General features: G+C 44.5%; 2 long non-coding RNA genes across 2 annotated transcripts; one reads left to right on the top strand and one right to left on the bottom strand.

The window, feature by feature from the left end:
- Positions 1 to 3,708: 3,708 nt before the first annotated feature.
- On the bottom strand, positions 3,709 to 14,314 carry LOC118931882 (uncharacterized). The gene is made up of 3 exons (XR_005032524.2): positions 13,971 to 14,314; positions 9,163 to 9,255; positions 3,709 to 6,653 (listed from the first exon to the last, which is right to left on the bottom strand). It is a non-coding gene; the product is annotated as an uncharacterized LOC118931882 (long non-coding RNA).
- On the top strand, positions 6,663 to 11,476 carry LOC118931884 (uncharacterized). Its single transcript, XR_008999166.1, has 3 exons — positions 6,663 to 7,601; positions 10,520 to 10,593; positions 11,086 to 11,476. It is a non-coding gene; the product is annotated as an uncharacterized LOC118931884 (long non-coding RNA).
- Positions 14,315 to 14,669: the final 355 nt, after the last annotated feature.

The raw sequence follows: 14,669 nt of genomic DNA, 5'->3' as shown, positions 1-14,669 counted from the left end.
GGCCCTAGGGGTCACGACTGGAATCCCAGCACCTAGGGGATACCCTGGATGGTCTGAGCTCATATGCCATCAAAACCCACTTCCGCGACCCCGTTTGGCCCCAGGACTTACACAGAGCTAAGTGTCAGTCAGCTGGCAAGCAGCAGTGCCCATCAATCTAGGGCTGACAGGTGGGCTCCTCAAAACAGCTCCGAGTAGTTTTCCCCAAAGCAGCCAGTTTCTCAAGGTCCTAAGTTACACTTTCAGCCCATTCTGTGTGGATGCTGCTTTAAAAATTACAGACGTGCTAATACATCCTCCACGGGGCTGATGACCCGTGAAGCAGAGCCCTTTGGCTAGCACTCCTTCGCTATCTTGTACTGAACAACCAGGCCTGGATGTGAATCCCATTGCCTGTTGTGCTACTCAGCAGCGTCCATAACTGCAGCTTTGTAAAAATGGGACCCCTGGAGGAGAGTGTCAACTGAAATCAACCCAATCATTATATTTTTAAAAGATAGTCTAGTCATAGTCTTACTGAGGGCCCCTGCCCAAGAACAGCCCATCAGTTGCTCTGATAAACTGCTCCAAAGCCCATTTGCTTGGAGACATCTAAAAAATTTTTTTAATTTTAAATTTTAATTTTAAGATTATACCCCTACAGCAAGGGATACTGCAGGAAAGAGGTTATGTTTATCAATGCATCAAGCAGCATGGCATGGATACATCTGGTTAGTGTCCTAAAGGATCATGCTATACACATTCCGGCACTGTCTACATGTGGGAGATAGGATTCCATTTTCCTCTGGGAATGAAGAGGACACATAAGACGTTATCTTATCAAAGCTAACCAGAAAATTCCCAACTGACTGCATTTCTAGAAAGGGTTGAAATTACAATTAGGTAAGGTATTAAGCCCTGGTTTGGTGACTGTTAGGCTAGAGGAGGGAAAAACAAGGACATGCAAACACAACAGAGAGATACCATAAAAGGAGAACAGACCAGACCCCAAGGTCCGTGCCTTATATGGAAAGGGGACAGCTCTTCCTGAATTCCATCCTTCTGATGTGCCAACTAAGACCCGGATGTCAGCCTCCTCCCTCTTGGAAGGAAAAAAAGTTTCTAGTTGTCTATTATGTCACCTTTAGCCAATCATACCTCTCCACGCCCCCTAGAATAGCTTGCCCACTCCTCCCCCTCCTAACCCCTTATAAGCCCCCACCTCCCTGACCAGGTGTGACTTCCCTGGCCTGTGATAGCCAGACCAGGGAACATCAGCCGGGAATTGAGTTCAAATAAACTACCTGGCCCTTTGTTGCCTCTCTTTGCCTGCTTATTTCAGCTAGAATTTATCTTACAGTGACTTGGCTTAGTAGAAGTGACTCCATGTTGGGCTGTGTCTTTCCTTTTTTAACAATTTCTTCCTTTTGATCAGACTCTCAGCTTGACTTGGAAATGACAAAAATTTAAGGAATCAACACCACCCTCAGTTAACACTCTGTAGTTTCTGCAGCTTTTGTTCCTTTTGTACGTTATCCATGGGACATGACATTTTTGTCTTACCTCTGTAATATTCACAAGTTTAACTTCGATTTCATGATCCTTAAGTCAGTCATTCTCTTCAGTTGTCCTCCAAAGTTCCAGTCTCAGGGAGAGATCATCTGCTTGATAGTTAGCAACTACTTCCATGCATTTAAAGCTTTTTGAGAGGAAATACAGTGTGCCAGGGAGATTATTATGATAACTATAAGCAGGATCATTCCCAATGTCTGGAGTGCACTTCAAAGCCATTGTCTCCAAGACCCAAACCAATCAAAAGAAGATAAGTAGTTACCCCTCAAGCCAAGTGGCTTTCTCAGCAGTCCTACATAACTGAGTTTCAACCTTATCCAGGTACAGCAGGTGTCATTAGTTGCAGCGGATACCTCCTTGTTCAGCTGAAAGATAATCTAGAACTATCCTGTTAGCAAGAACAATTTTGGTCAGACAGTCTAAGGATCTTTGTTGGATTATTGCTCCAGTAGCAGATTCTGCAATAACCTCACGAGTTAAGGAGAAGTTCCTGCTCATAGCCTCATTTATATTTATCCCCAACCAGTGAAGCAAGGACCTGCCAAATGGAATCGTAAAGCCTCTGGAAGTTTCCTTCTAACTCAACAGTGTCAATTCAGGGAGCTCAACCAATGGGATATCTTATTTTCCTTGTGAAAAGTTAGGGGCATGGTTATTTCCTACCCTGAAATAAAAGGTTGTTTTAAATTCCAGAGGTTACCCCCCTTAGTAATGATGTGAGAGATACAGGTGAAGGTATTATCTTTCCAGGGCAATGTCAGAATAAAGGAAAGGAAAAGAAGAAGAAAAGATTTCATGACTAGTTAAAACATGAAGTGTAAATCTATCATCTTGGGCAGAAACAGTCTATACCAGTGTAATTTCTTCTCGTCCTTCATCATCTGATTTGGAGGTCTCCTGTTGATGCTGGGGTTGTTGTTCACGAAGCCGAAGAATGAGCTTCACAAACAGTCAAGGTAGGAGATCAAGGTACAGGCTTTTATTTAGAGATAAAGTGAGAGGACACAGTTCCCAGCTCACACCAGGAGGAGACAAGAGAGTTCGTGGTTGGCTCATTGTCTAGGGGTTTTATGCGCAGTTGAGGATTTTCAGGAATGAGGGTAAAGGGTTAAGGGTGCAGACTTGTTGAATGGTCCCAGAATGCTGATTCTTGATGAGTAACAGAAGAAATTTTCTGCTGATTCTTTCTCAAGATAGCAGTTTCCCTCTGAGAGCATGTCAATTAAGACCGCCTACCCTGCCCCACGGTGGGCTGGGTTGTTGCCTGTTTGCTGAAGTAAGTTAAGAATCTTACTTCTTAACTTCTTGGGCTGTTTATAGTTGGGCTTGCTTACTAAATTAGTCTGTTTCCTAGGTTGCAGATTACTTGGTTAGAATCAGAGAAGGAAATACAGCACATAGGTACGGTTAAAATAAGTTGGGCCTTTTAGCAGGCTAAGGTAAATTTTACAGTGTCATGATTTAAATTGATACAGTGAAGTCACGGGTTATGCTGAGACACTTTTCTTTATCTGCAGAACACTCAAACATTCCAGGCCAAGTTGCTGCTGTCCTTTTGAGTTTTAACTGATCTCACTGAAGATGTCTATATTCTTAATATGGTATCTTTACCCTAGAGAATTAGTATGACTCTGACTTTGCATAATGCTTACCACAGTTTCAATAGAGACTTCTCTGCACATTCCTACATTGTTCTGACTGTAATTACCTTGCTCTGCTTTTTCTCTGGAGGTCCTCACCTTACTCTGCCTAATCCCACTGTCCCTGTCTCACTGTCTGGACAAGACTAGATGTCAAGTGGAGCCATCTTCAGTTGTATAATATGTGTCCAAAGCTCAATGTCTTTTCTCATTTTGCAGCAGTGTCAGTGGTCAGGAACACCTGGTAAGGTCCTTCCAATGGGACTCAAGAGCTGTCTTCCTCTGACGACATTTCCTGAACACCTGGTGGTCACCAGGCTCCAGCCTATTGATGCCGGGGTTCTTGTTCACGAAGCCGTAGAATGAGTTTCAGAAACACTCAAGGTAGGAGAGCAAGGTACAGGCTTTTATTTAGAGATAAAGTGAAAAGACAGCTCCTGGCTCACGCCAGGAGGGGACAAGAGAGTACACAGTGGTGCGTTGTCTAGGGGTTTTATAGGTAGTTGAGGATATTTGGGAACGTGAAAAAGAGTTTAGGGGTGTGTACTTGTTAAGTGGTCCCTGAATATTAAAAGTTAACTTAACATAAGGAATTTCCTGCCTTGATTTCTCTCTGGGATACCGGCGTCTTGGTCCCAGAGCACATCAAAAGGCTGCCTGCCCAGTCCCCAAGGTGGGCTGAGGTATTGTCTATTTGCTAAAGAATCCTGCCTCTAAAACTTCCTGGGTGTTAAAATGCAATCTTTTAAGATGGAATTCTTCATGCCTTTTACCATGTCATCTGCAGCTGGGTCTGCATTGCTAAGTTAGTTGCTCAGTTTGCAAAATCATTTCGTCAGATCTGAAGGAGGAAAGACAGCACCTAGGCCTGGGCCTTTTAGTATGCTAAAGTGAATCTTACACATGCTTACAAATGATTAGCATAATAAAACATGTGCTACTCTTCTTTATCTGGGGAACATTAACTGATCTCACTGAAGAATGATTCTAGAGCTTAATGTTCAACATAGAGTTTTAGTAGGGGGGTGTTTCCTTGCATGTAGTTACATTGCTCTGACTGCAAATATCCCACCCTGCCCCCTCCGGAGGCCCTCACCCTACTCTGAGTATATCCACGGTCCCTGTCTCACTATGACCAACAGGATCCTTTGAACTGGCCTCTGGGAGGCTTCTTTAACCTATTGATGATAAGCTTTAGCATAAGACATTAAAAACTTGCAGACTACCATGAGACAACAAGGGATCAGCAAAAGGTTGTATACCAATAGACATTGTTCTGTCAATGACTATCTCATATTGAGTAAGTTTATGTTTTCAAAAAGGGGGGACTTAACAGTCAGCAACACCAAAGGCAATGCCTTAAGCCGGGGAAATCCAGTAGTTTCAACCAGTTTTAGAAATTTTAAGTGGGAGGCTGAGAAGTTTGCACGGCTTTCATTATGTGCCCAGTGAAGTGGGTGCCTCAATTACTGGAGATTATAGAAGGTATACCCCAAGTGGGAAACATGTTTCTAACAGTTTCTTTGCTACCGTGAGGTCATCAGCCTTGCAACAGAGGAAGACTCCACCCCAACCAGAAGACATATACAGTGACAAGAACAGATTGCCAACTCATGCTAAGTGGTAGTTAAATGAAGTGCAGCAGCAGGTGTTCAAAAAGCCCACGGGGAAGAGGTCTGAAGTCTCTGGAGAACCAAAATAGTTTCCTTAAATACACTAAGGTGGACAAAGGAATGTAAAAACCAGGGAGCAGGGAAGAACCCAGTGGCCATCTGGGGTTTCCCATAACCCTGTTTGTTGACTTAAAACCATTATTACCCCATCTTCATTTCTCTGATTCAGGAATAGACTGTTGTCATGTTACTATCAGGATGCCAAAGTCTGGCGATGAGAGGTCATTTTTTAGAAACAGATTGGACTTCACCCATATGTGCCATGACTCATGAAAATCAGCTCGGGCATTTCCCTGATGCTCAGGTTCAATTCTTTTTGTGTGAGCCTCAGTTTTCATGACAGCTATTTCAGAAGGGAAGAGAATAATTACAAGTGGTAACATTATTATGACTTACCAAATTTGTAGGATTTTATCCAGTTTCAAAACACTTGGTCCAATAGGACATGGGTCACTATGAAACAATACTTAGTTACCTATTTAACGAAAGTGACAAAGACTTCACAGACAAGTAGAGAAGGCTACATAGTTGCTAGCAAACTTAGCTCTTTTAATATTAAGAAGACTCAGTTTTTCTTAAGTAATCAAAGACCTGATAAAGATATAGGAAGCACAGGAAATTGTCCTGATAAAATACAGAACTTTGTCTTGCAGGAAACTACCTTAAGGGTGAAAAGAAGCACAATCTCTTACCAGTAAGAATAGACCAATGGTCCACCACCATTTTGTCTTTTAACAGAGATAAAAACTAGATTTTAATTTTGTACCAGCTTATATCTTGATATGAAAAATCATTTTTAAATAAATTATTTTCAATCTTAGCAACCTGATCACACATTAAAATTCTTTCCTGGGTCCTTTTCAGAAACCTACAACTTTCTTTTTACATTCAGATTTGTCCAAAGTTTTCCCTCTTTAAATAACCAGCTGCACTTTAGGACAGAATTACTTTCTTTCCCCTGAATAAAATGCATTTCCATTCCTCATATCTTGTTTTACTGAAAACACATCTTAACTTTTCTTGCATGCAGAGATGTTTACCTTATCATTTCTATTGGCTTTAATTATACTAATTACAATTCTTAGCTTCTGGAAACCTTAGCTTCTGGTGAAAACTAACCAGTAAACAATTGTGAGCTGTTTGTTACACCAGCATTCTTTAGATCAGCAAATTTATGAATACACTTCATAATTTCTAGAAACGTGTTTCTCATAGTACACTCTCTCAATAAAGCTCAAACAAGTTACCAACAGATCTAAATATATCTTTAGTTTCTCTGTAATAAGGAGATAAAAGGAGGTAAACTTAGATGTGTTTAACAATTGTCTTATTTTGTCTTATTTGGAAATGATCTAGATATTCAATGAATTCCCATCATTTAATTTAACTTAGTAAAACTTAAAGGTTTCAGGTTACCAAAAGATGTTGGAAACTACTTTTAAGGAAGGGTTTTTATCATACCAAGTTATTGTCGACAAATCTGTAACAGAGATTGCATGAGCTTATACTTAGTAGACCTAGGTAAAAATCAAAGTATATTAATGCTTTAAATCATAGGGTCCCCAACCTGATGGTTATTAAACCCAAGTTCTCAGGATACAAAACAATCTTAGTGAGATTTGCCATTTTTGCTAGCTATTCATCGCTGCCAGAATCATAGTTTTTAGTGCTGGAAGGCGGTGTGCTTGACTTCTTAACATTTAAAGATCATCTTCCCTTTGGCTGTTCCTGAATACCAATCACAATATGCATCTCATTCAGGTTGTGCAGTCTTGTACCTTGGCTTTCTCTAAATGCATAAGCAAGAACATCAGCTTGATGAAACAGAAGGAAAAAAATAGCAGTATACTCATAGACACTGAGAAGGGACTAGCAGTTACCAAAGGGGAAGGGTTGGGAGGGGCTGAGGGAGAAGGGTATAAAGGGGCACAGTACTTCGCAATCACAATATAGGTTGGTCACGGGGACAGTAGCACAGCACGGAGAATACAGTTAATGACTCTGCAACATCTTATTACGCTGATGGACGGTGACCGCACTGGAGGGGGTGAGGACTCAATAGTACGGGTGAATGTTGAACCACTGTGTTGTGTATTTGAAACCATCATAAGATTGTATATCAATGACACTTTAATTATAAAAAAACTATAGTGGTAAACTGAGTTTAGGCTTGATCTTTCTTGTGGAGTGTAGATGAAAAAAAAAGGAAAGAAAAAAAATGACATCAGCTGAACAGATTGAAAGTGCCCCATTTGGCCATTTCACAGTGAGATCTCCTTTAGAAATTCTCCCAGGTAGGGAGCCACTCGCAAGTCTAAGCCCTTAGGTTTCATATATAAACCCTGCAGGTCTCCTTGCCGGAGGTTGGCAGTTCAGTGTCCTGAGACTTTTTGTTTCAGAAGACTGGTTTCCCATTTTCGGCTCAGCAAAACAAAACGTATCTTGGGTCAGAACGTGTAGTGATTTTCTGGGTGTCACTTTCCCCAAGGCCATGAGACACTCTCTTCAATGTCTTGCTTTCTCCGCGGGCAGTCTAGAACTACCACTGGGCTCCGAACCCCGGATGATGACTAGTCCTTACGTGTGCATCTCTGGATAAGCCGTAGTTACTTCTCCATGAGTGGAATTCCCTATGGGATCACTGCATGTCCAGAGGAGCAGACCTCTGACACTTCCACCGGGAATGGCAGCGGGAGCCATTCGGTGACAGTGAGCACTGGCACTCATTCACATTTGGGTTTGTGTCACTGAACCTGCTTAACAGACCAAGAGGGATGGGGAAACACTGACTTTTCCCTCTGCTAGTGTTTTCTTTATTTCCTCTCAGTGTCTTTTACCTGAGACTTTGGAATTCTCTTCCTCATCCCTTAGAATAGGGGAAACACACTCAAAGAGGGCAAACAACTACTGAATCAACTTGAGGACCTTCAGCCAAAAAGAGGGAGGTCCGAGACCCAGCGAAGTCTCACCCTGCCGCAGCTGGAACCAGATTGAGCCAGATGGACTCCCTGGGCCCTGCTGGCAGCAAAGCGTCAGTCCACACATTGTTCAGGCCCGTCTTAGGCAGTCTGTTCTGGGTCCCTTTGTGGTTGCCAAAAATTGTCGACTGAAGTCAACCCAACCATCATATTTAAGAAAGAATCTAGTCATAGTCTTACTGAGGAGCCTGGCCCAAGAACAGCCCATCAGTTGCTCTGATAAACTGCTCCAAGGCCCCTTTGTTTGGAGACATCTTAAAATTTTTTCTACAGCACGGGATACTGCAGGAAAGAGGTTACATTTATGAATGCATCAAGCAGCATGGCATGGATGCATCTGGTTAGTGTCCTAAAGGATCATGCTATACACATTCTGGCACTATCTATGTGTGAGAGAGGAGGCAAGGATAGGGTTTCATTTCCCTTTGAGGATGGAGAGGACATATGTGACATTATCTTACCGACACTAACCAGAAAATTCCTGACTGACTACATTTCTGGGAGGGGTTGAAACTGCAATTAAGTTAGGTATGAAGCCCCAGTGGGTGACTTGGCCCAGCAGAAGTGACTCTTGTTGGCCCTGTCTTTCTTTTTAACAAGAGCCTCTTAGACCAAGGAAACTGTGCTACCCAAAACCAGATGTTGAATTAAGACCATTTTCATTGTGATGGTAACCCAACTCAAACCAGCTTCTGCAAAATGGGAAGTCAGGGTCACACAGCCATAAGGTCTCGGGGAGATGGTAGCGCCAGGCACGGCAGCATTCAAGGCCTCGTCCTTATCTGACTCTCTTCTTTCTCTTTCGTGTTATCACCTTTTCCTGCCAGCAGACAGTCTCAAAATTGCAATTTCCAATTCTAGAGAGAATGGATCTGATTGGCTAAGAAAATCACCATTGCCCCTATTGGACAGAGCTTCCTTTAGCCTATGGATTAACCACTCTTGGGTCAGGTGATCATCCTTCTCCTATCAGACATCACCCCTCAGAGTGCAGGGATCAGTAAGGAAGGCACCCAGCTACTGATCCTTCTGAGACACCAGTGACCCATTTGAGGGACACCACGGTTGTTTTTTGCAAACATTTCACTTTGAACATAATGTCAATGGGAGTGGCTCCCATTGACAGCAGCTGCCAGAAAGCTGGTTGGAAACTGTTTCTGAGGTGTATGGAGGGCCAGGGCAGATGACCTTAACTTAGTGTTATAAGCTCTTTTGTCCTATGTAATTTTAAATTGTGCATGTATTACTTGGGGGGTAAAAAATTAGAAAATGCTACCGATGGATTAGCTTGAGTTTATATTCAGCAAACTTTTCACTTACTGTACTATGTTGGAAGATGGAATGTGGTTGCGATGGCTGGAGCTAGAGTAGTCATCTTGAACTGTGAGGTAACCATGGGAAAGGAGGCCATACCTGGCAGCACAATAAAATAGGAGGCTGAGCCCTAACACCATGGAGCACCGTGACACTGCTGGACGCCCACCTCTGGACTTTCACAGAAGACAGAAATTAACAACCTTGTGTAAGCCACTGTTGTTTCGGGTTTTCTGCCACTCATGCACTGTATGTCTTAGACTCTGCTTCTGGAAAGTCCCCTTGAACCCCCAAGACTGGGTAAGTACCCCCACACTTTTTCCTTTCTTCACATTTTCTACATTTTTCTGTACTCACCCATTCACTCCCCCTAGATGGTAACTTCTTCAAGGATAGGCAGACACTAATTTGTACATCATTTTACACAGATGCTAGAAACTCCTAAAGCAGTAATAATGATAACTTATGGACGTGACAGATGCAATGATTCCACTGAGGGCGCCGAGGGAAGAAGACAAACTGCTGCATACTCTCTGCATCAAATGGGTCATTGCCAAGTCACCTTGGGTGGGGGTGGGGAGCCACGTGCCCTTCTAAAGAGCCAAAAATAGAGAATTAGGGGGAGGAGGGAGAGGAAGGGGCAGGAAACTCAAGTCATCGAGGTGGATGTGATTGGAAAAGGGTGCTCTCCCGCTTTGTATCCTTCTATTTTCCACACCCAAGCTCTTTTCAGCTTCCCCTGGCTCTAGCCCCACCCTCTTTCATCCTGGTCTCCTATTAGTGGCATCTATGTCCCCTTACCTCGATTATACCCAACTACATTCCTATTTCTCAATGGCCCTGGTACATGCAGAGAGAGAGGGAGAGAGAAGGCAGCTCTTTACTTTTCTCTCATTCCTTTATCCCATCAGCATCCACTGCACCCCTGTACTGCTTAGACCTGTGGATGTATCTCTCCCTATTGCAAGCTATCACAGTCTTTCATGTGACCTTGATCAGGGAAAAAAAACTGTAAAAGTCTAATTGTTTCCTCTCTACTGGTTGGAAATGTGGTATGTTTGGCCATGTGGTATGTTTAATCCCCTAGTTAGTCATCAGGAGAGCTTCAGCAAAGATATCCTAGCTTTTCTGGAGTTGCAAGTCAGATCATCTGACTGGTTTCTCATGCCTGCTCCCTCCTCCTGGCTCCCACACTGTCCACACCTGCACAATCTCAGAGCCCACCTCTGAGGCAGGGGCTAGTAGCTGCCTACAAAATGATCCATTCTCTGGTTTCCCTTAAAAAGAGTGTATTTGATTCTGTAGCAATGTGTCCAGTAGCTAAAAGACTTCATTTCCCAGCCTTCTTTGCTGTTCCCACTAGGTGAATTTGTGACGTAAGCAAAAGTATGAAGAGGGATCAAGGAAGGCTGCTTTAGGAGCTGATTCAGTTGGGAGGTGAGTCATTATGCCTTCCCCACTTTTCTTCTTGACTGTCTAGGTTTCAGATGTGATGGCTGGAACTCCTGCAGTAGTATTGGACCACGAGGTGACCTTAGAAATGGAAACCATTCCATCTCTGGATGGCTTACTTCCAGATTTGTTTTAATTGGGGGGGGTGGGGAATCAATCTTTATCTTGCTTTGGGTATTTCAGGGTTTTTATAAATGCACTGGAAGTTAAACCTGGTAGCACTATATGGTTAATATGGTACAACTTTATTAGTAGTATTTTGTTGGGTTTGGTAAATGAATTTATATTTTACAAGTTTCTTTTCTTCATTATCTTATTAAATTTATGCATAAACCACACAGATATATACTCTTGTGTATAAATGTAAAATTGTGATTATAAACAGGCTTTCTTCAAGTACAGTTTTTGAATATTTTTCTTTGATGATTTTGTGTGGTTTCCCCATTTACTAACAGCCTAATGTATGTCCTCTCATAGAATCTCATCCAAATCTGTATCTACTGGATGGAAGAGGCTGAGGAGCAGAGTGGGAGGACCAAGAAAAGTAAAATAGAGGCACAGAAATGAAGGGCAGTGGCTATTGCTGCTTGTCATAAATATTCTATATAGGACGTGCTTCCCTCTCTCTTCCCCATGACCCACCCACAGATTTGCCATTACCATGGAAGTTACCCTGGCCACTGGAATGTGAGCAGAGGTGATGAGTCACTTGCAGGTGGAAGCCTTTAAGAACTAGAGTCCAATTTGCCACACATCCCCTTTTCCTGCATCCATCAGCCTTTTTCTCTAAGTGACCAACGAGCAGGGCTCCCAGCCAACCCATGTTGGTTGTGAGTGAGCAATAAACCTTAATTGTTTGAATCACTGAGACCGGAGCTTGTGTATCTTCACAGTGAACTTCTCTGAAACAGGGTATAACTGGGACTGCTAATTGTCCCTTTCTTCCTTTAGGAATCAAATGTCCAGTTTAGGGCCACCTAACTAAAGAATACACTTCTTAGCCTCTCTTTCATCTAAAAGTGCCCTTGTGACTTCCTTGTAGCCAAAGAGTAGAAGTAATACCGACAACTTCCGGTTATACCCTTTAAGGAAAGGGACATATCCTGCTTCCCTTCTCTATTTCCTGCTAGTTGGAATGCAGATGTAACGGCAAGAGCGGGAGCAGCTATATTAGACCAAGAGATGAGTATCAAAAGTTGAAGATGGCAAAGCAACAAGTAAGACTTTGGGTCCCCATCACTGTGGGGACTCTTGGACTATTACATGAAAGAAAAATAAAGTTATATTTTATTTAAGCCTCTGTTATTCAGGCTTTGGTTCAGCAGTTGAGCTTATAACCTAATAACCTGTGTGTTAGCCTTGCTTAGACAATTAGAGTATGTTGCACAGAGACCATATCTACTTCTGTGGACTTGTGAACAAGTCCAGCGAGATCCCTGCCCTCCAGAACAAGTGGTCTAGCAGGGACTTCAGAAAGTCGAACAAAGGCAAAACGACACTGCAGGGGAAGCTTCAAGGCGCTCTAGGACCATACGGGAGGGGAGCAGGGGCCTTGGTGGGTTGTCTGATGAAGGGGACCATCTTAGGTCAGTCTCCCCAGGAGTAGCCCATGAGACGGTTTTCATATACAAGTGATTTATTTCAAAGTTGCTTCCAGAGAAACCAGTGACGGAGCAGGGGAAGCAGGACAGGGAAGCGGATGAAGCCAAACCTGGGTGTGACTTTGTGCAAATACTGCAGAGGAAAACTCCAGCCAGCTCCCACAGGAAACTCCCACAGGGGCATAAAAGTATCCCGACCCAAGGGAACTGGCTTCCACACTGCCACAAGCCCCTCTCAGCCATCTGCTAAAGGCTATCCTGTGCTCATGGCCCATTGTATTAAAGCCTTCAAAGAAAAGTTACAGGTTCCTTGAGAAGCAAAAGCACACATGGCTGGGGAAAATACAACCTCAGACCATGTCCAGGTGTTCTGCAGCCGCTCTTCTCTCCCCAGCCTCATAGCCTGGCTCCCACCAGGAGACAAGCCCCTTCTAGTGTCCAGAGGCAGCCACTGCTGATGAACCAGGGAGGAGCCACCAGCTGGAGCAGGAGTACATTTCACCCCAGCATTTACATCCCCATCCCCAACACACACACACACACACACACACACACAGTTTTTTCAAGAGCATAATCCAGGGCGTGGTGTGATTGTTGATAAAGTCCTCAGTCGAGACAGGTCAGGCTTTAGCTCCAGTCTGGGCACCCATGAATGTTAAGCCTTTGGAGTCACCCTGCAGCTCTCCACCACTTCATCCCCACCGGCCTTGGATAAGGCTCCTGGATGTCAGAGAACTGCCCGAACCCTAAGGCCAGCAGGTTGTCAGAATGAAAGGCCAGCCTTTCCCCCAAGCAAAGTCCCTAGGCAGCCCCCAGGCCATCTGGAGGTCAGACAGCCTTTGCTCCCTACTGCTCAGGCCTGAGGCCCACAAAGCAGCCATTCACTCACAGCTGGAGGCCCCACACTGCCCAGGTCACACAGCTGGTGAGGCTGACTCAGAGCTCCAAGCTACAGGTGCTCTGGCTCCTGAGCGCCAGTCCCCGATTTGTCACCAAATGACTTTGGTCCAGAGTGACCTTGGCCAAGTCCCTTCTGCTCTCTGGGCCTTGATTCCCCTTCTGCAAAGCCACAAGCTAAACCACATGATCCCTTTAGTCATTACACTGTACTAAGAGGCAGCTTCCTCTAAACCCCTAAGTCCCACACAAGCTCCCCATGTACGGCAGATAGGAATTTGAGTCCAAAATACATGATTGACTTCATATACTTATACAGCACCTACTACAAGTCTGAGCCCTCTGCACATGTTAACTATCTGGATTCTGTTATTATTCTCTATTTAAAGACAAGGAACAGGAGGCACAGAGAGAGCAGTTTGGCCAGGGTCACACAGTGAGTAAAGGCCAGGCTAGGACTTGGCCATCTGGCTGCAGGACTGCATTCTCACCCGCTGGGCTGAGCTCCCTCACGTTTTGTAAGCAATGTCACATGCCTTTATTTCCTTAACTCAAGTTCCATCTTCTTTTCCCTCCAAGCCAAAGAGAACTCCTATCACACTTCCTCCCCCTCCACAGAATGCTGTGATATTTACAGACAACCAGAAAAAAAAAAAAGTGGGGCAACGGGGAGGTCCAGGGGTGGTCATCCCTGTAGCCACAGCTCCTGCAGCGGAAGAGTGACGTGCTAATGCCCTCTGACTCCGGGCAGGTCACAGAGGTGCCCCTCCCAGGGCCCAGGAAGCAGGGAGGTCAGTCCCAGGGGATCCCACCAGCTCCTCTCAAGGCCACATGCCCAGCAGGCAGACCCCAGCACCCACCTACCTACAATAAGTTGTGTCCCTTCCTGCAGACCTGAGTGGGAGGAACAGCCTCAGCCAGGCATGAAGCCACCACTCCTCATGCCCAGAGGGGGCTCCCTCTTCTTTCCATCCTGGCATTTACTCCTCTGCCCACCACCGGTGGGGACTCTGACTTAACTTTCCGCCTTCCAAACACTGGCTGCGGTGGGACCTCTCTTCAGGGCAGTTCTAGGACACAGCAAAGCTACTGACTACCACTCCCGTCCTAGCCTCGGGACCGCCGTTTCGTTCCTTTTCTCCTGCCGCTGTGAGCACAGGAAGGAAATGAACATTTCCAAATATTACACAGAGCCCTGTCCGTGCCAAGTGCTTGGCAAATAGTTCAAATACCAACAGCAAGTTGACAACAGGAGTTGTTAACAAATTCAAGTTAAATCTGTGCTCCTACAATGTAACCTTTGTCCAATTTTAGTCTGAAAATTCACCCTAAAATGAGTCTAGTCCTTTGTTTTTGAGAAAAGCTTTTGGAGAATTGAGGTGGATCCTTATACCCCACTGCAGTCTTGATTCTCCAGCGTACATGTCCCCCAAAACGTCCACCCGCTGTCCCTCCTCCCCGGCACCCGCCCAGTCTCCCTCTTTCCAGTTCAATGGAGGCTTGGCAGCTGGAGACCCCAACCTTGCCGCAGCATCCTCGCGCTGCCCGCCGCTCTGCCGCCTC

The sequence above is a fragment of the Manis pentadactyla genome, chromosome 9 (assembly GCF_030020395.1).
Source record: "Manis pentadactyla isolate mManPen7 chromosome 9, mManPen7.hap1, whole genome shotgun sequence".
Classification (NCBI taxonomy): Eukaryota; Metazoa; Chordata; class Mammalia; order Pholidota; family Manidae; genus Manis; species Manis pentadactyla.
This window is presented reverse-complemented; position numbering and strand designations above follow the sequence as displayed.